The sequence below is a fragment of the Schistocerca americana genome, chromosome 8 (assembly GCF_021461395.2).
Source record: "Schistocerca americana isolate TAMUIC-IGC-003095 chromosome 8, iqSchAmer2.1, whole genome shotgun sequence".
Lineage (NCBI taxonomy): Eukaryota > Metazoa > Arthropoda > Insecta > Orthoptera > Acrididae > Schistocerca > Schistocerca americana.
In genome coordinates, this window is record NC_060126.1 from 240434208 (window position 1) to 240460200 (window position 25993).

Consider the following 25993-nt stretch of genomic DNA (forward strand, 5'->3'; position numbering starts at 1 on the left):
GCGAGTAATCCGCTGAGTTACAGGCCCATATCACTAACGTCGATTTGCACTAGGGTTTTGGAACGCATACTGAATTCGAACAATATGAAGTACCTCGAAGAAAACAGTTTATTGACACACAGTCAGCACGGATTCAGAAAATGACGTTCTTTCGAAACACAACCAGCTCTTTATACTTATGAAGTAATGAGTGCTATCGATAAAGGATGTCAAATTGATTCCATATTTTTAGATTTGCAGAAGACTTTCGACACCGTTCCTCGCAAGCTTCTTCTAACCGAACTGCGTGCCTGTGGAATATCGCCTCAGTTGTGCGACTGGATTCGTGATTTCCTGTCAGAGAGTTCACAGTTCGTACTAATAGACGGAAAATCATCGAGTAAAACACAAGTAATATCCCACGTTCCCCAAGGAAGTGTTATAGTCCTTCTACTGATCCTGATATATGTTAACGGCATAGGAGTCAATCTGAGTAGTCGTCTTAGATTGTTTGCAGATGATGCTGTCATGTACCGTCTTGTAAAGTCATCAGATGGCCAAAACGAGTTGCAAAATGATTTAGATAAGATATCTGTATGGTGTGGAAAGTGGTAACTGACCCTGAATAAAGAAAAGTGTGAAGTTACTCACATGAGTGCTAAAAGAGATCCGCTAAATTTCGATTACGCGATAAGTCACACAAAGTTCAACTAAATGCTTAGGGATTACAATTACAAATAACCTAAATTGGAACGATTACATAGATAATGTTTAGAATGAACCAAAGAGTGCGACTCACTGGCAGAATACTTAGAAGATGCAACAGGTCTACTCAAGAGATTGCTTACACCACGCTTGTCCGCCCTACTCTGGAGTATTGCTGTGCGGTGTGGGATACGCATCAGTTGGGACTGACGGGTGACATCGAAAAAGTTCTAAGAAGGGCAGCTCGTTTTGTATTACCGCAAAATAGGGAGATAGTGAATTGGAGTGGCAATCATTGAAACAAAGGCGTATTTCGTTGAGATAGGATCTTCTCGTGAAATTTCAATCACTAGTTTTCTCCTCCGATTGCGAAAACATTCTCTTGGCAGCCACCTACATAGAATAGATCATTACGATAAAATGAGAGAAATCAGAGCCCGCACAGAAAAATTTAAGTGCTCGTTTTTCCCGCGTGCCTTTCGAGAGTGGAACGGTAGAGAGACTGCTTGGAGGTGGTTCATTGAATCCTTTGCCAGGCAGTTTATTGTGAATAGCAGAGTAATCATGTAGATATAGATTTAGGTGTAGATCTTATGAGGAGTTGCTCGACCACTGTACCCCATTTTTTTTCAACTTCCTGTGCATAGTCATTGTGCGAACTGGACTCCTGGTAGAACTTTGAAACTCACGAGAAATTTCTTCTGCTGATTTTATGCGACTTTTTACAACGAATCTCCACGATACTCGATGTTTCCTGCAGTTTTACAGTTTTGGGACCTCCCAATGTCGGGACAATTAGTCCACATGGGTATACGACCGCGTCGGTTACTTCAGGCTGCTGGTGTCCACTACCCCATCTTCTCTGATTGTCTGCTCATCTCATTGGACAGACTCGTGACCAGCCCTGGCGTCTGCAGTAACCCATTTCAGCCATCTCCTTATTTCTGCTGTGCTGCCACGATCCGATTCTTGAGTACTGCTCTTCACTCTTATTCAGTGACGGAGGTGGATTAATAGAAGAGATAGTGAAGGTACAACAAAGAGTGGCGCTACAGTACAGTCGGCGTCAAAGCGCCTCGGAGATACTGAACAAGTTGCTGTGGCAGGCACTACAAGAGAGCCGTCGCGCATCACAGAGGCGTTTATTACTGGAACTCCCAGAGACTACGCTCCGGGAAGCGTTGGGCAACAGATTACATCCACGCACGTACGTCTCGCGAAATGATCACAATGAGAAAATCGAAGAAATAAGAACGCAAATATGACGTTATCGACTATCATTCTTCCATCGCTTCATTCACGAATGGAACACGGAAGGGTGGTGGAGAGGGGGGGGGGGGGGTGAAATGTAATGGTATTCACGGACCCTCCGTCACACATTGTAAGGTGGCTTGCATAGAATAACGGTAGTGTAGATGTACTGAGTATGTAATCATTGTTATCGTATTACAAGAGTGTTGTGTGCAATAGGAAAGTCCTCCAGTGTAGTAATACGGTACGTGCTCAAGTCCAGAGGTGCGGCAGGTTTCCTATGTACGTTCAGAAGATGTCACAAGTCACTTTATGATCTAAAGGGCTCTTTTACGTCCGCTACTGCTCACCGTATACTGAATGCGTACTTGACGTAACGAGCGATGCGGCGCAGTGGTTACCACACTGGACTCGCACTCGGGAAGACGACTGTTCAAATTTGCGTCCGGGAATCCTGACCTAGGTCTTGTGTGACTTCCCTAAATCGCTCCAGGCAAATACCGGGGCGTTTCCTTTGAAAGGGCACAGTCCGTGATTGTGTTCCGTCTCTAATGAGTCGATGTCGACCGGACGTTAGACCCTAATCTTCCTTTAGCACTTGACCTGTCGAGCACCTACTATTATAGGTCGCAGTGGCTTGTCAGCGGCTTGTCGTGCTGGCTACCGTTCCCTCAGCTGTTGCGCTGTGTCAGTACCAACGTTTGAGTAAAGCCTGAGTTGCTGTGGTGTTAGAAAATGTGTCTTATAGTCTGCTTTCTGCAATTCTCAATGCTTTAAATTACTCTTCTTTAAACTATTGTTAAATAATAGGTTATAGAATAATTAACAAATCATGTTCCTGATATTCTGAGACTTACCCTTATGTTTTCTATAGAGGGTAGTTACGGTTAAGTCTACAATCGAATTATACATAAAAGCGTTCATGGTGTTCAATTTCTACGATCTCCTCTTACTATATTCATATACTACCTTCTGAACAAACATTCACACGAACCCCACCTGATCCACAAACTGCGTGAACTAGCGGAAGGTAATCTCTGCACATGTGATTAGGAACAGACATTTTAACTGCTTTAACGCAACAGCTCATCATGACTGCGGTCATGTCATGTAATCACATAGCACCCATGAGTCATTCAGTCATTCACAAAACTGATATATACAGATGTACTAAAGATAAACAGTAATCCTAGAAACGCCACTCTAGTGTATTAAGACTGCACAAAAACTTTTATCTCCAGATGGCTGCGTCCTGTACTAGCAGGAATGTCACAAATTCATATCCCTTGTAACGGTGCTGTGGTTATTATGCTGTTGGTGTAGAAGTCACTATAGGCTTCAATTTCGTAATGTTTTTCGTAATGATTGAGTTTCTTCACTAAGTCTTTTTGATTTTCCGACACTGACAAATACACTTGGTTGGACTGACAATCCCACAGTATAAAATCTCCTTTTAACTGACTTGTTAATATTCCTTCTTCATCTAACTCACATTTCCATATTTCTCTTCCTGTGTAGACGCCGTGCAAACCGATTACACACCACTGTTGGTGCACTGACCACGAGCGCAGTGGAGTCAAAAATGGCATATCGGTACCTCTTTCAGACCTGCCCCCGAGTAAGTGTAATGTGTTACACGTGAAAACTCTTAAAAATGCTACAGTGATTGTGCATAAGAACTTACAATGAGTAGGATGGAATGGTCGACTAGCTCCTGATAAGCCACACATTTCTGTATCCGATACTAACAGATGTTTCAAATGGGGAGAAAATCGACACCACTGGATAATGGTTGATTGGAAACGACTGATTTGGAGTGATGAATCACAATATAGTCTCTCTCAATCTGATGGAAGAATTCGGTGTAAGTCAGCAGGCTTTCGTGGCTGTTCTCACTAAAAATCTTCTTGGGTGTTAGCAGCAGCAGCACTCCGTCTTCAGGCCACAAGGGGCCCATCGGGACCATCCGACAGTCGTGTCGTCCTCAGCTGAGGATGCGGATAGGAGGGGCATGTGGTCAGCACACCGCTCTCCCGGTCGTTACGATGGTTTTCTGTGACCGGAGCCGCTACTGTTCGCTCCAGTAGCTCCTCAATTGGCATCACGAGGCTGAGTGCACCCCGAAAAATGGCAACAGCGCATGGCGGCCCGGATGATCACCCATCCAAGTGCCGGCCACACCCGACAGAGCTTAGCTTCGGTGATCTGACGGGAACAGGTGTATCCACTGCGGCAAGGCCGTTTCCCTCTGGGGTGCTAGGCCACGTCATATTTCCTGTAAAATAATCGACGCTTCGATCCCTCTTCTGGGATCTTCTTAAGGATCTTTTGGTGTCCACGGAGTGTTCTAGCAATAGTGGACACCGGAATATCCTGAAAAAGATCCCAGCAGAGGGGTCGAAACGTCGATTATTTTAGAGGAAATATGACGTGGCCTAACACTCTAGAAGATTTTAACTTTAGGAAGAATTTGGGTTTGACAAACACATATAGCAGTATACTGCTAACAGTGAAGAGCGGAAGACGTGGTGTAACCGTATGGGGGCATCTTTCGTAGTCAACACATGACTGCTCTTAAGAAACACTAATTTCGGCGCGATATTTTACAGCATTGTGTGGTGCGTACAGTAGAGGAACAGTTGCGGAAACGATCGTTGTTTGTATCATCACGGCAATGCACCCTGCCATAAAGCAGCATCTGTGAGACTGTGGTTTGTGGACGGTAACATTCCTTAAATGGACTGGCCTGCACAGAGTCCTGACTGAGCCCAATGGAACACATTTGGGATGAGGCAGAACGCCGATTTCGTTCCAGACCGCAGCGTCCAGTATCAACGCCTTCTATGGTTTCGGGTCTTGAGAAAGAATGGGCTGCCATTCTTCCACAGTCATCACTGAAAATGTCCTTATTACAGTTCATACTGTCAAAAAGGCAAAGGGTCGACACACCAAAAATTAATGTCTCCTAATTGGTGTCCAGACACTTTTCATCAGATACTGTACCCGTCATCATTTCGCATATGCAGTACAAAAACTGACACGGTTATCCTCTTGACTGTACCTAGCTGTAACACTACATCTTTCGCCTTCGACCTTCTGCATTTGATCCACATGACTCTGGAGCAGACTAATAACAAATTAGGACTTAAACAAAACCCCTCTTCATTCAGGTTGAGATTAAATCTTTGACGTTATCATCGGCTTGGGCTCCTTCTCGGAATATTTCAGTTCTCTTCATTCTATCCAATAGAGAACCAGTATATCTGCACCATCATCAACACTATCCCATCTGTTTCTGTTTTCTTTCCTTCCATCATGTCTTTTATTCTTGTTCTATATTTTTTGCTTTTCTCCAGACCAGTCAATTTCCTCTTCTGAGTTGATTCCTTCTATCGCTCTATCAATGACTTCTGTTGGATATCGTTAAATGTGGAAAAAACAACGTAACGAGGAAATTATTTAACACAGTATTAATTAGACTGACACTTCTGAAACAGTGAAACTTATTACCATACATACTTATTATTTACTAAACACATTTTGTTGTTTATTTTATACACTGCCGTTATTATTATTATTATTTTCTGCTTAGACACATTATACAGCTCAGTTACTGAAGATATTTGAGTACATCTAAGAGAGGGCCTATAGCCACAAATCTTGCCAGGTGAAATGAATGTATGAAGAAATAAATCTGCCGATGCAATCGTATTCCGAGGCATTTTCTTGATATGTTTGATCCCAGAGCTGGCTCTGTATCCCGTAGTCAAAGGTTAGTACATTTATTTTAACTTAAAGTTATTATTATGAAATTTTGGCTCACGTTTGATGCTAATTATGGAGATTTCGACCGTTTGCAAGATATGGCATACGTTTTAATGCAGCTATCTTTCTCGCAACGGAGGTGACCTTGCATTAGTAATAAAGCTGCAGGACCTGACTTTAATTATTTTTATGTATTATCTTACCTGCTTCAAAAGTCTGTTAAGATACACGCTAAAACCGTAGCCGTAACCGGAAGGCCTTGTGGTGGCACGATGCCATTTGTCAGCCTGCAGGAATGATCGGTGCTATCGACAGCTGTCTCTTTAGCCGGTGTCCCGTTTGTTCCGATCATGAATCGCAGATAGGAGTACCAAGTTCAATGGCACGGGCGACTTGCCCACACATCGCAGCACGAGGCGACAGCCGCTCTGTCCTCACCAGACGTCTCATTTATTTTCTTCTTAGCCACTGCAGTCTTTCCTTTCACGCTTAACATTCAGCATATATTTTTCACTGTCAAGGACTTTGCTTATGTCGCGCGAATTGTTACCGGCTGAGGAAACCTGGAGAAGGTGCATGGTTGAGGTGTTGTTGCATTCGGAAGGAATATGGTTTAATTACCTATCCAGTCATCTTGATTTAGTCTTCTCCGTGGTTTCACCAAGTCAAGTAAGGCGAATGGCGGTACTGTTCTATTGGAAAGGACGCATAAGTTCCCTGTCAGATCTTGTCATTTACCAACATATGCTCTATATCTGATGAAATCGTTGTCGATAAGTAGTTAAACTTTAACATTTCTCTCCTTCTTTCTTAATAGGAAATGATCTATTATCTACGACACGATCATTTAACAGCTTGCGGGCATATGAGAATGAAGTAAGGCCTATCTTGCAAAACGGCGATGCTTTTAAAAGTCAGCATAATGCGAATCCGTATAGTAGCAGGGGGAACAACATGAGTATAATTCTCTCAGTTTTCGACTCTCCAAAAATATAGTTCACGAGTGAACCAGGCAATGCTTCAGAACTAGCAAATACTGATGGGAACTGAACATACTTCGTAACCTGGCGTATCCCTAGGAATTGTCAGGACCCCCAATTTCGGCTCCTCTTTGCGATTTAGCCCACTTTGAAGAGATAAAACTCGAAATTATAATAATCATATAAAAAAGGAAGAACAGATTTCAGTTCTTTATCACAAACTGTGAAAGACAGAAACACATTGCGCATGTCACTGGATAGAGGAAGTTTCAAAGCTTTATGTTTGCACAGACCTTCTACCATACATTCAATGTAGGCACCGTGCGTTGCTCGAGAAACATCGAAACGTTAGTCCATTTCATTCCACGCACGAATCAACAGGTCTCTGTTTACCGAATCGACAGCTTCAAAAATTCGATTTCTCAGATCCTCAAGAGTAGCTGCCTTAGGTACGACAAAAACTCTGTGTCTTTTTTACTCCCATAGAAAAATCGCAAGGTGTGATGTTTGGTTGTCCGGGAGGCCAAAAACAAGGTTTTGTTGTCCGCCTCTTCCAATCTAACGTTGTGCAATGGTGCTAAGATAACGCCGCACCTCAAGGTGGAAGTGAGATGGGGTGCCGTCATGCATAAAAATTATATCATTGGAATCTTCGTGAAGTTTTTCATCTTGTCCGGGTATGTCATTCGTGCCTCAGTTTACTCTGCAATGAGAGGTCAATAAACTTCGTGAACAGAAACGACATGAAACACATGCAGTTTCGGTGAGTCTCTTTCATGTTCGACGACGACGTCAGGATTCTGTGTGTGCGCACATTATGAGGGATAACTTCATCCGATAGATGAAACGTCTATTGATCCGAAAAGATGAGCCGTTCGGAAAGAGTGTCCTCTGCCATATCTTGGGAAACTCAAATGCAAAATTCGTACTTTCTGTTGTGACTCTTGGGACGCAAATTCTGCAGTAAGTGCAGCTTTTAAGGCTGCATATGGAGGCGTCTTTTCGGAACAGGCCATACCGGTATGTGAGGAAGTTCCCGGTCTGCCCGCCTTGTGGTCTTCCAAGGGTTCCGTGTGATCGCATCTGGGATTCAGTCGACATTTTCGTCAGATGTCGTAGCCGACCTGTGCTTTTCCCTTTGCTTATGCAACCAACTTCCAAGATTTTTTTATGCCAGTCATTAATCTGCTTGCGCAGATATGGTTTCTTGCTGAATTGACGGTGGAATACACGTAAAAATTTCAGCAATAGATTGACTTCGCACAAATTCCAGTACACTAAATGATTTTTCTTGTGGTGTAGCCGCCATGTTGCTACAGACAAATAATAGCGCAGCCATCAAGAGTTTGCATCATCCTCTATCGAGTGACATGCATAATATATTTCTGTCTTTTATAGTTTGTTTGCAATGAACAAGTGAAATCTGTTTTTCCTTTTAGAATCGCCCGTCTTTGGTTTCGTTGTCCGTTTTCATGTTTATAAGTTTTTTTCTTAATTTTTTCTACACTATACAAGTTTTGAGCTACCAGTTCCTGAAAGGACAACACACAGCTGATCATGTTATAAAAACTCTGATCGTAAATCAGTTCCAACATTGCTTATTTGAATGTCTCTCAGCCATATATATTGTTATTGCAAACAAAACCTTGATTTGGGGTTGCAGCCACCTAAAATGAGTGGGTAAATCAGTTGTAAAAATTGGCATACGGAGTATAAGAGAGACCAATCCAGCTGTTGGTTCTGTGAGGATAATAGCTTTACTGACATTATTCCACATTGGATTAGTCTGTGAACATATAGTATTACAAAAGTTCGTACAAACAAACTGCGTGGAAGCTTTGTAATCATAAGCCTCAAATACAGCTTTGCTAATTTCTGTTAAACCGATTGTGAGTAAGAAAACGAGACAGCACATTTTTATGTTTACAGTTATTTACTTCAAATTATAAATACGTAATGGCAATAATAAAATAATAAACATGGGAGAAACATTTGTCTAGTAGTTTAAATTTGCTGCTGTCATAGCTGGCTGTGCGAAAGAAAACGATGTCGCACGTTTCTAAAGCAAAGCAGGGTATTTTCTTTCTCGCTACCGGTGTTAACAGGAAACCTGTAAAATTTCTCTGCCAGTTTTGGTTGATAACCTGCGGAATTTGTTGTGGGGCATCGAGGAATATTCTCGCTACAGCTCCTGTAGTCCCTTGAAGTTGCGATAGATAGTGGCGCTGCACGTAACCTTCAAAATGCCGTCTTTAACGGAGACGCGTTCCAGGCAACTAAAGAAATGACTTCAGCGTGTTTGTCGCCACAAATATGAATACGAACTTACCCTTCTCCATGGCAATGCAAGGCCTCACACAACTGTGCTCGTCGGAGAGCAGACAAAACTTCCTTTAGCTGTTCTTCCTCGTTCGCGCTACAGCCTGGATCTGACACCTACTGACGTGCATCTGTCTTTCCAATGAAGAATGCCCTTCGCAGGAACAAGTAGGTGGCGTGGGTGATGGGGAGGTTATTGATGCAGCAAGACATTGTCACTGACATCGATCAGTGGAGTGGTTCCAAGCTGGAATACAGGCTCTCCCAGTAAGGCGGCATATGGTTGTCGCACTGGATGGACCTACGTTGAAATATAGTATTTTGCACTTAAAAGAGTAGAATATTGTGGTGTATTTTGTAACGTCATGCTTATTTAGGCGAGTTATTCAGCCACCCAGAATTTGTACAATGTGAGGTGAATGCTGGCAGACTGGCCTGGGCCGCCAGAGCGCCGCAGCCGTCCAGTAGCAGCGACCGTAGCTGGCGAGCCCGGGTGCAGCTAGAAAGGCTTGGCCATAGATGGGGAAAATCCCTGGACTGGCTTAAGATGGTCGGCTGTGGTCCAGCGGTGGTCTAGTGTCAGTCACACTGGCTCGTTCGATTTCAATGATAATTCACAGTCAAATATTAAAGCAAATGTGAATACATTTGCGATCTCAGCTGAATGAAAGGCATCCACTAACACAAAAACATTTTCGATATATTTAAAACTAAAGAAGTTAATGTTTCACAGTGAATAAATGTTTACACAATGAACCTATGAATGACCAACTTTTAAACGCGTCATGCAACTTCAACAAACGATATCTTAGATGATAGCAATGCACTACGGCTGTCATCCATAAAAGCTACGTATCTGTTTGTGTTTTATTTGTTGACTTATGACATCTTTTATAGTACTTTTACTGTGCAAATGTTGACAGAACATTGAAATATTCATACTAACACAGCAAATGAATGCAGCACAAAAACCTGTTACTTTTTCATACCTAAGTACTTAATGATGTGCTACTATTTTTGCCAGCTATTTATTTAGTTATTGATTTCGATTACTTATACAAAATCATGGTTATTTACGAAGGAGTCAATTTCTTGTGTTAGCTGACAGCACTATTGAAAAGGGCGCTGTCAAGCAATCTTAAATAGCTGTTTAAACAATAAACCATATTTAACAACAATTTGTTGTCATTCAACATTAACACACTCGTGTAAGGACACTAAGTTTTTCATTTATGAACAAACATTTATTCGTAATTTATGTAGATGGTCTGACTGTGACCAAACGTCTGCAACGCCTCTTTTATATAAACATTGTTGCAGTATATCGTCTTAATACCGGAAATGCTCAGGTTGAGTCAAATCACGTCTGTAGAAGCTAAGAACGATTTATTTTTGCTGGACTCAGCCTTCAGCCAATGGAAAATCAGACAGTGACAAAAAACCAGTGGAGCCAAGTAGAGAGAAACATTTTTTGAGTGAAGAACTCAAGGCAGCGATTCTGGGTACTTTTCGTTAAGATCTTGAACAGGACTTTATATTTGTACCAGGTGAAAGGCAGACCTGGCTGTTGTAACATATGATTTTCGGTCATGACAGTAATAGATTCTGAGTGCGCAAAAGCCGCTACGACGCTCTAACTTTTCCAAATGCATTACGGAATTGAGGACAGACGGAGTATGAGTTGCTATTCTTTGTATCGGCTGTGTTAATTAGTGAATCATCATATAGAACTCTGAGCTATTTTCAACTAACAAATACTTCGTATGTTGTGATCACAAAATGGACTAATTTTTCACTTATCTTTGGTACTGTTTAGCTTCGGGATTCTGCCACCGGTTTCGTAAGGATATCAACGTATCTTTGTAGCATTTGAAATGTATATTTTCTGTCTGCATTTAAATTGGATATAACAGGAAAACTTGCCGTGTATTTGCGATGTCCTTCTTGAATATACATTATTCAACATAATTCTCTCTTTTCCACATCAATTACAGATATTAGAATAGAACTCTTTATATTTAATTATTCATTTATCTTTTATTTTGTTATTTATGGGTATTTTATTAATTCGTAGTTCTAGCCTATGCATCTGACCGCAGGATCAGAGATATAGATTACACTGCGCAACAATGAAAATGTAAATCGAATGAAAATAACTAATTCCTATCACTTCTAATGTGCTGATCGCGAATATCACAAAGACAGGTCAAAATTAGCTCTAGTTTTCATTTTACAGTGTTTTATTATGGTGAGATAATTATATACTGATTTTTATGTTACGTTTAAAATGAAACATTGTAATTTTGTGTCAGAGTCGTAATAACTAGTAACAATTGATTATATTACTGTCCCTGGTCTTACTTGTGTGCAATGTATTGGATATAAATATTTTGCTACCAATTTTAGTGATCTTTTTGTCCCAATCCTCTTCAACTTCAGTGACTTTATTAATGCATGTAATAATTTTTGCGCACTTGTTTCCAGATTAACTACCAGTTGTTCAAGTTGACTGTTATTGAAGTGAACAAAAATGCCACGAGTTTGTGTTAACAATGCTGACACGTTTTGCTATGTGTATGGAGAAGTGACATTTGCTTCACAAAAACAGCAAATAACTCCATTGATTAAAAAAGCTTACAGTTGTTATTTTTGGTGCAAAATAGGTGATCAGGATAAACCGTGGGCTCCACATGTGATTTGTAACACTTGTGCCAGCAACTTTAGGAATTGGATGCATGGCAAAAGATGTTCAATGACCTTTGCCGTACCCATGATCTGGCGTGAGCCAACTAACCATGTCAGTGACTGCTACTTTTCTATGGTTCCTTGTATCAAGAAGGGAACATCTAAGAAGAACAAGCGGACAGTGATCTATCCTAACATTCCATCTGCCATACGTCCAGTTCTACATTGGGAAGAATTGCTAAAAGCTGAACCACCGACAGAGTACGAGGTTACTTTTGATGGGGATTCTGAATGTCCTGAATTATGTACATCACAAGATCCAGAGTTTCTTCCAAATATATCAACTGATGATACACAAAAATTGTCTCAAAATGAGTTAGGTGATCTCATTAGAGATTTGGAGCTCTCTCAAAATAAGGCTGAGATTTTAGCATCAAGATTGCAACAGCGCAATTTTCTGGAAAGCAATGTAAATGTTTCATTCTACCGAAGAAGAGAGCAACAATTCACTCCTTTTTTTAACATGCAAGATAGTCTTGTGGCTTGTGTAGACATAAATAGTCTAATGAACGCTCTCAGCATTAGTTACAACTCTTTATTGATTCGTCAAAGTTGAGCTTCAAAGCAGTGCTTTTACATATTGGTAATGAGCTTCCTTATATTCCAGTTGGGCATAGTGTGCATATGAAAGAGTCATAGCAAAACATGAAATTTTTACTAGAAGGCATAAAGTATAATGACTCTCATTGGCAGATTTGTGGGGACTTGAAAGTGGTTGCACTGTTCTTAGGTATGCAGTTAGGGTATACTAAATATTGCTGCTTTCTCTGTGAATGGGATAACCGAGTTCGTGCATTTTATTACAGCAAACATGGATGGACCTTTTGAAAATCTTTTCAACCAGGTATAAAGAACATTAAGAGTGAACCTCTAGTACACCCTAAAAAGATTCTGCTCCCATCCATGCATATCAAGTTAGGTCTAATGAAAAACTTTGTTAAGGGAATGAACAAAGATAGTGACGCGTTTACGCGCTTAAGTACTTAAGGCAAAAATTCTCTTACTTAAGTGATGCCAAAGTAAAGGAGGGCACCTTTGTAGGCCCACAGATTCGAGAGCTTTTCGGAGACCATAATTTTGAAGGAGTCATGCAAGGTGATGAGTAGCATGCATCGGAATGTTTTAAGACAGTCTGTTTACAGTTCTTAGGGAACAAACGAACAATAAATTACAAGGGGATTGTAGATAACATGTTGTCATCTTATGAAAAACTTGGTTGCAGCATGTCATTGAAAATGCATTTCTTACATAGTCATTTTGACTTCTTCCCCAAAGATTGTGGTGCAGTAAGTAATGAAGGTGGGGAGCGATTTCTTCAAGATATTGCCACATTTGAGAAGAGGTATGCCGGAAACTAGAGCCCTACTAATTTAGCAGATTACTGCTGGACTGTCATAAGGGATGTTCCCGAGTATGTGTATAAATGCAAAGCCAAGCGAAAACTGTCTCTTCTGAATTTATTTCTGAACAAACTGTGTAATTGCATATACTGTACATATGGACATTTATTATTTTAATCCTTTATATACATTTGTAACCAGTTAATTTATATATTTTCTTTTGTGCTTTACATAGTTCTGGTACAAAGTAGACTTAAAAAATATTTTAATTCATGTAATATTATCTTCATTTTTTCTTATTATTTTAGGTTTCTCCTTTCGGAATGGCACTGAAATTTATAAATGCATAACACATAATATAATTCAAATAATAATTAGCTTAAAATTTGTTATGCTGAATCTTGGAACATGATTAGTGAGTTATTTATACAAAAATGTAGATTACTTTTTTTAGAAAGCTAATGCTAAATATTTATGAAAATCTTGATTTTCTATCATTTTATTCGGAAATAAGCATAACTAACTCAAAATAATGCAATTTACACACTTTCACATCAATTTTGTTGTTCAGTGTTATTTTTTGCGGCGACTTAGCTGCGGAGCATGAAAGCAGACATGTGTGACTCGACCTTGTGACTAATAGGGTTGACTGAAAAGTAATGCCTCCAGCTTCGTAACTCTTACACAGTTGGCAGCATTGGTATGCGGCAGGTACTGGCTTGTTCCGTAGCTTCTCCTCTACAGCTCCAGTTGGCGGGAAGCCTTAGCATTGAACGGTTGTGGTGTTACAATGTAAAGTATGGAACCCTGCGCAGACGGTCGGTCAATGTCATTTAAGCAACGTGCAGTCATTGAGTTCTCGACAGCAAAAGGTGTCACCCGAAAGGAGATTCAGCAGAGAAAGAAAGCCTTTTATGGTGAGTTCTGTGCGTCGTTGCGCGAGGAAGTTTAAAGATGTAGAGGCGGGAACATCTGACCTGCGTGACAAACAAAGAGTTGGACGTCCTGTGACAGCAGCCACCGAGTTTCACAAGCAAAATGTTGACAGATTACTTCATGACGATCGTCGTATCACTCAGAAAGAAACTGCAAGCACAATCGGCATTTCACAAGAACGTGTGAGTCACATTGTTGCTTGGCTTGGCTATCGTAAGATCTGTGCACGATGGGTACCCCGAATGTTGACTCCTGAAGTGAAACTGCACAGACTTGAAATTTGCCAGGAACTCCTCTCGCGTTACGAGGATGAAGATGACGCCTTTCTCCATTCAATTGTGACAGGAGACGAAACTTCGTATGCCTCTGATGAAGACGTTGAGAGAACTGTGAGACTGTAGTTGCGGAAACAGAGTGTCGACTTCTTCCGTTACCACTTCAAAAAACTTGTTCATCGTTGGCAGAAATGTATTCATTTGGCTGGTGATTTTGTGGAAAAGTGAACATTGGTAATTAAAGATCACATTGTAAGGATTATTTCTGCGTCTGACTTATTAAAATATTTTCATCCAAACCCAATTAACGAAGGTGGAGGCATTACTTTTCATTCAACCCTCGTACATCGACATACTATTTTTGAATCAGAGGCTCGCATAGCCCAACTAGCGAAGTCGTGAGCGACGTCAGATAATGTAATGGGTTTGCTCGAGTGGGATGGTTCAAAATGGTTCAAATGGCTCTGAGCACTATGGGACTTAACTACTGTGGTCATCAGTCCCCTAGAACGTAGATCTACTTAAACCTAACTAACCTAAGGACATCACACACATCCATGCCCGAGGCAGGATTCGAACCTGCGACCGTAGCGGTCACGCGATTCCAGACTGTAGCGCCTATAACCGCACGGCCACTCCGGCCGGCCAGTGGGATGGTGTTAAGAGAGCAACTATACAGCATAAAACCAAGGTAGCGTCGCAATTTGAATCCTGACTAAAACCAACTTGTTTTCAGAAAAAAAATGTGTCGCGTTAATTATTGAACGGCCCTAGTATATTTGTAAAGAGTGAAGATTAGTTTAATCTACACTCCTGGAAATTGAAATAAGAACACCGTGAATTCATTGTCCCAGGAGGGGGAAACTTTATTGACACATTCCTGGGGTCAGATACATCACATGATCACACTGACAGAACCACAGGCACATAGACACAGGCAACAGAGCATGCACAATGTCGGCACTAGTACAGTGTAAATCCACCTTTCGCAGCAATACAGGCTGCTATTCTCCCATGGAGACGATCGTAGAGATGCTGGATGTAGTCCTGTGGAACGGCTTGCCATGCCATTTCCACCTGGCGCCTCAGTTGGACCAGCGTTCGTGCTGGACGTGCAGACCGCGTGAGACGACGCTTCATCCAGTCCCAAACATGCTCAATGGGGGACAGATCCGGAGATCTTGCTGGCCAGGGTAGTTGACTTACACCTTCTAGTGCACGTTGGGTGGCACGGGATACATGCGGACGTGCATTGTCCTGTTGGAACAGCAAGTTCCCTTGCCGGTCTAGGAATGGTAGAACGATGGGTTCGATGACGGTTTGGATGTACCGTGCACTATTCAGTGTCCCCTCGACGATCACCAGTGGTGTACGGCCAGTGTAGGAGATCGCTCCCCACACCATGATGCCGGGTGTTGGCCCTGTGTGCCTCGGTCGTATGCAGTCCTGATTGTGGCGCTCACCTGCACGGCGCCAAACACGCATACGACCATCATTGGCACCAAGGCAGAAGCGACTCTCATCGCTGAAGACGGCACGTCTCCATTCGTCCCTCCATTCACGCCTGTTGCGACACCACTGGAGGCGGGCTGCACGATGTTGGGGTGTGAGCGGAAGACGGCCTAACGGTGTGCGGGACCGTAGCCCAGCTTCATGGAGACGGTTGCGAATGGTCCTCCCCGATACCCCAGGAGCAACAGTGTCCCTAATTTGCTGGGAAGTGGTGGTGCGGTCCCCTATGGCACTGCGTAGGATCCTACGGTCTTGGCGTGCATCCGTGCGTCGCTGTGGTCTGGTCCCAGGTCGACGGGCACGTGCACCTTCCGCCGACCACTGGCGACAACATCGATGTACTGTGGAGACCTCACGCCCCACGTGTTGAGCAATTCGGCGGTACGTCCACCTGGCCTCCCGCATGCCCACTATACGCCCTCGCTCAAAGTACGTCAACTGCACATACGGTTCACGTCCACGCTGTCGCGGGATGCTACCAGTGTTAAAGACTGCGATGGAGCTCCGTATGCCACGGCAAACTGGCTGACACTGACGGCGGCGGTGCACAAATGCTGCGCAGCTAGCGCCATTCGACGGCCAACACCGCGGTTCCTGGTGTGTCCGCTGTGCCGTGCGTGTGATCATTGCTTGTACAGCCCTCTCGCAGTGTCCGGAGCAAGTATGGTGGGTCTGACACACCGGTGTCAATGTGTTCTTTTTTCCATTTCCAGGAGTGTATATGCAAGGGAAAGTTCAGCTGTCCTTGGCCAAAAATTGGTTTGAATATCGCTGTGTTCTACTTGATATTATCCTACTGGGAGTTGTACGACCTTGCCTTTCTGTGACTTTTGAACTCATTTACCCAACCACTTGTAGGGCGACCTATCGTTTGACATGAGTTCCGAATAACGGTACGACTTAGCAGTTTTCGTATTATTAAATCATTAGCAATAATCGATAAGTGACGAAAAAAAACCTAGAACCAATTGTGGATCGAACTTATGGGGTAACAAAGCTACACACAAGTTAATTCATAACGATCTGAAGCGATGTGTTACTTTCCTCTATTATATGAGGCCAAACAGAAAAAGACATATTTCTTACGCTGTTAAGCAATTATTTGTCGTGGAGTATTAGTACATGATTGTGTTTCTCTTTCAACTGTGTCCTCACACTGTGATAAGTTTCTTCAAAATCCGCAAACCCAGTGGCAGCGAAAGAATAATTTACTACAGCTTATCTGTCTCTTTCTCTCTGTCATTTCTTTTCTTCTTTTTGTGTTTGGAGACCTGCCAGAAAATGTAGTTTACTAAAAGTCAATCGAGATTAAACATGAAGTTTATGCGAAGAATAAGAATGAGAAACAGACTTTTCATACGTTGTCTGAGATTTGTGCATCTGACTGTGTGTCGTGTGCTTGTTCCTTGACTAGCACAAAAGATTTTCTGTAAGCAGGCCAAGTGTGGTGTGAGGATACAGTATAAATTTTTCTTTGCGAGCAGGTTTTTGAGCACGAATAAGACATGTACGTTGCGTCGTGCTCCAGATTTCAGCGAGCAAGCACCTTACGTAGTTTTCGCTTGAGCAACGTCAGAAAGGCAAGAAAATTGTATTATTTAATTACGTATTCTGCGAACGACTTGTCTACTAGAATGTTCTGAATGGTGTTTTCTGTTTGTTTCATGTCACACTGGGAAAATGGTGTCAAGTGATCCAACGATGGTTCTACCCATCGCAGTACTCGGCAATGTGGGACAGTAAACAAGAGGTCGTCGGCAGTATGCGACGGCAAGAACATTGTGCCATCATTGTCAAATCTTCTCTGCGCGCTCTATAAAATTAACACAGTATTTGAAACTCATGAAAGTAAAATGTATCAGTTAACAAATGGTCTTGAACATGTGATGATCATTGTATTTGACCTCAACATGTTACAAATAAAAACAGTGTTACTTTTAAATGTGTGGTAACTACGAGTACGTATGTTGAGTAGCGTAGTGAGTCGACAACGAGCAAGAAAGAAATTTTGTAATTCTTAGGGACTTTTGAATAACACTTATGTTTGTGGTTGATATTTCACTGGAGAAAGGAACTTTCATTTTGAAGGCTACTTTGAAAGTTACTAGAGAGCAAGTTATTTTGGAAATATTAGGCACATGGGAACATATACTGAAAGTTTTACCTATCTCAGAAGAACTGCCAGAACCAGGCTTCCGGGAAATTAGAAAGAGTGAAAACTTTACTCTTTTACAGTGACTAACTGTGAACATTCCACGGAAGTAGTTTTATTTAATTCTCTGACTTGAAATATGATTCTGTTGCTAACTCAAGAGTTAATATTAGAAAAATATGTTTCCTCAAGCAACAGAATCTATGATGTTCTATTAACAACAACTTCAAATTAGATGCGAATGCGACATGTACGTGAACAAAATAACGTTGAAGAATAACAGATCGTACATTCCCACTGATAGTATTAATTGAGATTTTGATATAAAACAGTTTAAAGTGACAGACTTAAATCTTATGTGACAGAGCACTCAAATAATATCTGTGGATGGCCGAATTCAGCGACGTATCTTTGTCATGCGAACCAGCTAAAACAATTCTTTTACTACATTTACACGATATGTTATAAGTAGTCCCCTCTCAGCTAGGCAAGCTAAACGATCCTGCTGTGATAAGACGAGATAGGACTCCATTTTCCATTAACAAGGATATAAAATAAACAGGAAGAAATATTCACATGATGTGTGATTCCCCCAGTTAAAACTGTCATTTATATCAACGAAAGAAGCTATCCGAAGGATGTTAATTAATTTCTAAAAACTTCGAAGGAAGACTGCAGCGCCTTTTTATACCCAGAAGATTATGGGTCAACTCTGTGAGACACTGAAAATAAGAAAGCATCCTATTATCCAGTTAGTTAAGTGAGAGAATACGCAGCGGCTGGAGTGCATCATCGCTGCTAATACTGGGACGCGTCAGCTCAGGTGGCAGGTAAGATGTAGCTTTTGTGCAAGACCAACGGGTTAATGCAGGTAATCATCTATAAATATATGTTTTTATAAGTTTCTCTTCAATCTCTTCATAGATTCATAACGTATAAACCCGGAACTCCTACAGCGCAAAGCTAGTATTGGCCTGTAGCTAGACCAGTAAATATACTGTATAGAAGATCTTTGCCTGTTGCCAGTGAACATGAAACACTATTCGAAAGATTATCGACGCTGTTGACCAGGTCCAATTCGCTGAGACCGGTGGCTTGTTAACGTCATAATAGTTCGAAAAGCACTATTAGTTTCTCTCAGTTCCTGCTTGGAGCTGTTTCGAAACAGGCTTAGTAATTTACGAAGGTAGTTGACATATCACTTCCATCTGTGCCATTTTAGTCAAAGTCATTTGTACTGAAATCGTGTAATGCAATCAGGTAGAATTTTTCTGATTTTCCTTTTATATCAGTTTATTTTCTCAATAGAGAGATGGAGAGAGAGAAAGAAAATAATGTCGTTTCTTGAACTCCTTCACTAAGCTTGGAACTAAACCCGAGATTAGCAAGTAACAAGTTTATTACTAAAAAAAAAGTATCTTGATTACCACTGTTCTAGGCGATTCAGTCCGGACTGAAGCGCCTGCTACGGTAGCAGGTTCGAATCCTGCCTCTGGCATGTACGTGTGTGATGCCCTTAGGTTAGTTGGGTTTAAGTAGTTCTAAGTCTAGGGGGCTGATGACCTCAGATGTTAAGTCCCATAGTGCTTAGAGCCATTTTTGATTACCACTGTATGGTAGTGTTACATGCAGCACAATATAAAGAGAGCAGTTTTATTGAAGAGAGCTTCTGAATTTGTAAGTGCGACTGTATTACTATTATCTCTTGTGTCCTGCGCTCAAAGAGATATAAAAATAACGTTGTTTTATTTGCAACTGATGGCCCTTAAATGGGCGTTCGATTTTGCAGAATCCTTTACACGTCCAAAAGATCAACAAAACTGAAGTAGCCATGTTACATTGGCCTTGTAATTCATGAATGGAGGAAGACATTGTAAAAGTCCTCTTATGCTCCACCATTCCAGCAGTATCTAGACAGATTCTGAGATTGATGGCGATATTTGCACGGCACATGGTACCGCTCTTGGCTGCCGTGATCCCAGGACCTGCGGCGATAATGTCATATGTTGATGTCCTTTGGCCCTTGACAGAGAGTGAATAGCCGACCTATGTTTTTACAATAGGACACACTTGACATTATGAAAGGCAAGCAATTATTTGTTGTCAATATTCTACAATTAGCAGATTGTACGTCTCGTATTTGGAAGTGGAAGATAAGAGTAAATTAATCTGAGACTTTGCTGTGAATGAAGTGTATTAAAAGCTTGCGATATTCTACTTAATTTCTTTCTGGTTGGATATGAAGAATGCAGAGGCCAGTTGACTAATTCACAAGATGTTCCGTTTTGAAATTTTCAATTTCGTATTTCTGTGAGAGTACAGTACCACAAGTTGCAAATAATTACATCTCATCTCCGTCGCTAAGGAGTTTAGATTTCGATTTTTCTATTTTAATAGAAAGGAGAAAGGGAGTTTAGGATATAACGTTCTGTTGATATCGAGGTCATTGTAGACGGTTAACACAAAGACTGCGAGGGAATCTCCACTCTCAGGCAGCTGACATGCGGGGTTACGGACAACATAGGTGCAGCATTGTTTTTTCATTGCCAGCCCATTTGTACTATCGCATAAAACAATTACTTCATTACTTTAATGGTATTGTTTTGACGGTTCACTGACTCGTCTAGTTTTTAGGTACAGGAGAAATAGGAGATTATGGACTCATCCCGTGTATAGCGACAAACATTTAGCAGAGTATTTTACTTTACATAAAGAAGTAAAAGCTTCCCTCAAGAATGATTCGTGTTACAGAATGAATAGTAATACATTTCAGTATATTCTGCACAACATTCAAAACTTGAGGTGCATCAGGAAGCAATTAGCGTTATCATTTTCGATAATATCTTACTGTTCCTTCATCAAACATTTTTGCGATGGTTCATCTACAGTAGCCAATGACGAGCTCTCAGAACGATCTTCTCTGCCTTGTGATATAGAGTGATAGAAAAATTCTTTAGATAATACCACTTGGCTCACTGGTTCTCTTTCAACTGGCAAGGAACTGTGCATAGTTCTTGGAACTGAGATAACGTTTAAGAAATTGTGATGAAGTCAACGGCACTACTTTTCGATAGAGTTTTGCCTGGATAATCTGAAGTGGTCTTGGCAAATTTTTCTAATTTTTCTCTGTAGCTATACCAAAATCGTTTCCATTGGGATTTTGCCATTCTAATTTTAACAGTAGTAAGAAAATCTAAAAAAAATGACTCTTTACTTTCCTGTTGCTTCAGGCGTATGAAAGAAGATGGCCTAAATGAAGGGGCTGGTGCATAAGTTCGTAGCGTTTTTTCATAAGACTGACACTTCAGTCATCAGTTATTCTCCTTCACTCTTTACAGCCATCTGCCAACGAAAGGGTAACTTTTCGACTCCACGTCTGTAGAAAACACGTGGTATTGATGCAAAGAGCTGGTCGGGTCATATTCGGAGGCCATTTTCATCCGGAAGTTTGATCGATAGAGAGCGGGAAAGGTGAAAATCTGAGGGCGTAAGGCCAAGTGAATAAGGCGGATGCAGAATGAATTTCCAACCAAACGCCTGTAAAGGGTCTTTTGTTAGTCTAGCAGAATGCGGGCGGGCATTATCGTGGAGTAGGATCCCCTCACGCATTCTTCCTCGCCGTTGTTCTTGAATTGCGTCTGCAAGACGTATCAGTTGCTGACAATAAACTTCAGCGGCGATGGTTACACTCCGGGGAAGCAATTCGTAGTACACCACGCCGTCTCTGTTCCACCAGATGCATGACATCTTTTGTGGATGTGTGCAGATCTTTGTACGGGGAGTTACTACTTTCTTTGGGCTCAACCATTCCTCTTCTTTTCCGTATGTTAACATAAAGATACAATTTCTAGTAACCAGTACGACAGAAGATAGGAAAGAAAGCAGAGATGTAGTTATGGCCACTTGCTGATTTTTGTGTTTCTGGCTTAGAGCAGGCGGTACCCATAACTTAATTTTTGAACCTTCCCCATTGCATGTAAATGTCGCACGACGGTGGAGTGATCACAGTTCATCACATTTGCAAGTTCTCGAGCAAATTGACTTGGATCATTCTAGATTAATGCGTTTAAACGATCTTCATGAAACCCCGAATGTCTTCCTGAACATAATGTCAAAACGATCCCGTTTAAAACGAAAAAACCGTTTTCTTGCCGTGCTCTGTCCAATGGTATTATCCCCACTAATGTTTCTGACTGCGTCCGCTGCTGTCACCGTCTACTTAACTGAAACAGAAGAATATGTTGGAAATATTACGATTACTCCACCTGCCACTCCATTTTCTAGCATCCACAGCTCTACTTACTGTCTCCAAATGACAATATGCAGACTCAAACAGCAACAGTGAACTACAAAAAAAAGATGACAGTCGATAAATAGACTCGTAGAAACCGTAATGCCAACATGCAAAACAAAAACGCTCCGAACTTATGCACCAACCTCATAGATGGACTAAGTAACATGCCAAGTATCATTAACAATACTTGTAATTTTGCCTCATGCTACGTGAAATACGAAGAGAGAGAGCAAGAGAGACAAACTTGTGCAGTTACACTTCTGATAACGGCCGACGGGAGATGTCTGATACACATACTGTAGAAGCCGACGCGTAGCTCAGGGTCTTGCACTACCCGGCAGCAAACATTCTGCATGTCGCCGGCCAAGCACAGCCTGGCTCTCGCCGTGCCGTTGCAGCCCGGCCGCCAATGTGAACACACGCTTTTAAGGTTGGTAACAGTGTCAGATATTGAGACATCACTTTGAATGACTCGGAAATGGCGGATACTGGTGTGATATCGACTAACCAGCACCTGACAGAGTTTGACAGGAGCCTCAGTGTGAGTCTCCATTTGGCTCGCCGGTAGAATGACGCAGTATCCTGATTTGTGGGACATTCGGACGTGAAAGTAGCCTAACGTTAGTCTCCATGGAAACGAGGGGCGGGGGGGGGAGGTATACTCGTCTTCAGCCTTCCCGTCGAGCACGTCTGACCGCCACAAGGAATCCTCGCCGTATTGTGCTCCAAGAGGATCATAGCCCGTTAACACATGCGCCTACATTGCGAGAACAACACCACAGCATTCCGAATCCTCCTGCACCATTAGCTAGACACTACCTGCAGCTGGCCTAGGGAATTACCGTCCAGGCGTGCGCTGGTGCTCAGACCACAATACAAAACGGTATCGTTTGGAGTGGTACCAAGACGGGGAAGCATGGACTACTGATGAATGGCGTTATATTCACCGATCAAACGCCCTCCCTTGGGTGAGTATTGTCGGCAAGTATGGTGGTGATCTGGATAAAGGTCCCATTCTAATATTCTGGAGAGACATGGCGATGTTACTCCTGGCATCATGTTGTGGAGAGCCATTGGGTATGACTTCAGATCAGGGCTGGTAGCTGTCGTGGGATGGCACAATAGGATGTCACGGATATCCTGCGTCCTCATGTGTTAAATCTCATGCAGTAGTGTCATGGTACCAGTTTCCAACAGAACAATGCTCCTCCACTAATGGAACGTGTCTCTATGAACTCTGTGCGTGATGTTGAGGTATTCTGGGGCCAACATGATCCCAGGTCTGTCCCCGAAAGAACGTAAGTGGAACCACCTCGAACGTCAACTCAGCCCCATCGCCAAGATCCAGCATATCAAGCACCGGCTACAACAGTAGTAGGCCAGAGTGCCTCAGAGAGTATATGGTTCAAATGGCTCTGAGCACTGTGGGACTTAACATCTGAGGTCATCAGTCCCTTAGAACTACTTAGACGTAACTAACATAAGGACATCACACACATTCATGCCCGAGGCAGGATTCGAACCTGCGACCGTAGCGTTCGCGCGGTTCCAGACTGAAGTGCCTAGAACCGCTCGGCCACTTCGGCGGGCTCAGAGAGTGTACAATGGCTTTATGACATCCTCTCCAACATCAGCTCATGAGTCCAAGCCAGAGAGGCTGCAACCTTTTACCGATAAGTGAGCTTATAGTATCAGTTTATTTGTAAATTTGACTTGATTTTTTATAATTACAATAACATCAAAATCGCTCTCCATCCGTGGAGCTTTATTTATATCCCACTTCTCCCCCCGGGTGCTTCACTTTTTTTGTAAGACATTGTACAAAATGAACAGCAAAGGTCCCAATACATTCCTCTGCGGCACGTCGGAGCTCACTTGTACGTCTATTGCTGATACTCTGTCGAAGATAACAAGTGATAGCAAGTTCTCCCTCACTACCAAGTGAACTACAAAACCCTAATGGTAAAAATGAAGACAAAAATCCTCGCTTCGCTTAATCGCACTATAGAAAACACACAGTGTGTGGGGTCAAAATTATATAAGTGATAGAAGAGTCAAAGGAGAGAATTATGAGATGAGCAATCAACGCCGGAAATGAAGGTTCGAGGCGGTAAGAAGTATGGGCGTGGGGTGGCAGGGCACTTGTATGTAAACTGCTGTGTTCTGTAACGAGCAACTGCCCTGACGCATCAGCGTTTGTGGCAAAAAGATACACAGTTATTCATCGTGTATCTTCGGTTGAGTTTGCCAGTGGATGCAGATCATGACTGATTATTAAAGATAGAGTATTACTCGTTACATGAACATCCAGCCACGCGTGTAATGTATGGTGCACCTGCATGTAGTGTTTCGAAAGCAGAAAGGATGTAAACAGAAAAATTTTGTAACATGCGCCATCCTAAGTGGAAGAGACCTGATCCGGCCGCTGTGACCGAGTGGTTCTAGGCGCTTCAGTCCGGAACCACGCGACCGCTACGGTCGCAGGTTTGAATCCTACCTCGGGCATGGATGTGTGTGATGTCCTTAGGTTAGTTAGGTTTAAGTAGTTCCCAGTCTAGGGGACTGATGACCTCAGATGTTAAGTCCCATAGTACCTAGAGCCATTTGAATCATTTGAAGAGACCTGAGAAAACATGACGTCTTTCAAGCAACAAAGAATTGTTCAGACAGTAAAGTTTGAATAGTTGATGTTACGTACGTAGTGTGGCTATAATTTAACTTTCGCTACTTGAGCCAGGGTAGGCGGTAAACTGTTTGTCACTTGGACACCAACTTCATACGAATGACGTTCACACCGAGCGTTGCAGGACTTGCGTTGTTAGGTGTGTTCGTCTCACGAGTTGCATTTAGACGCCGATATTAATACTGCGACGTAAGGTTGAACTGCATGTATCAGTGTGCAGTACAGCGGCAGACAGAAAACGTGGGCCTGGACAAGGTGAACAGGCCTTTACTAATAAAACTGTTTTACCAAACAACGGCAATACTGCAGTTCTTCTCGAGTACTGACGCATTAAAGCAATACATGATTCTGAAGTTCGAATTAACTGGCGATATGGAAATTGCCCCTGGGAAACCGCCACAAATTGTTGACGTACTTACTGTTATCATGTTTGAGAGTGCTGGACGCAGTGTGCGATCTTCAAGCATTACACGAGCTGAGTCACGATAGCTGAACATTCCATGATCCACCGCTCGAAAAGTGCTGCCAACAGTTGTGAAATGATATCCGTAGAGCGGTTCCAGGTTATCGTAGAAGCAGATGGTCATCACATTGAGCTATGTCTGTAACCGGAAACGTAAAAATGGTTCGCAGTTAAACAAAAGTCTCCTCTCCTATGGAAATTAAAATATGTTTCTGTCAATGGTTTATTCGTTATTTCGCTTCCGCACGTCCTTACAAATGTTTCGACAAAGTTTCATTGGCCTAGAATCGCTCGTTTTCCATTGGGACTCTCACGCAGTGAACGTCTATCATCACCTGGTACATCAGCATATACGTAACTACTCTGCGGGTCACAGTACAGTGTGTGGTAGTGTGTGTATCCTACAAACATTAATAATTTCTTTCCTATTCCACTGGCGTATTGAGCGAGGGAGAAATGAGTATATAAATGTCACTGTACGCGCCATCTCTTCTATTTTTATCTCGTGATCCCCGCTGATAACCTTGCTGTTTAGCGCTCTCCACCATAAATCATCAAATCGTGATCATCAAGCAAAATATACACTAGTGGCAG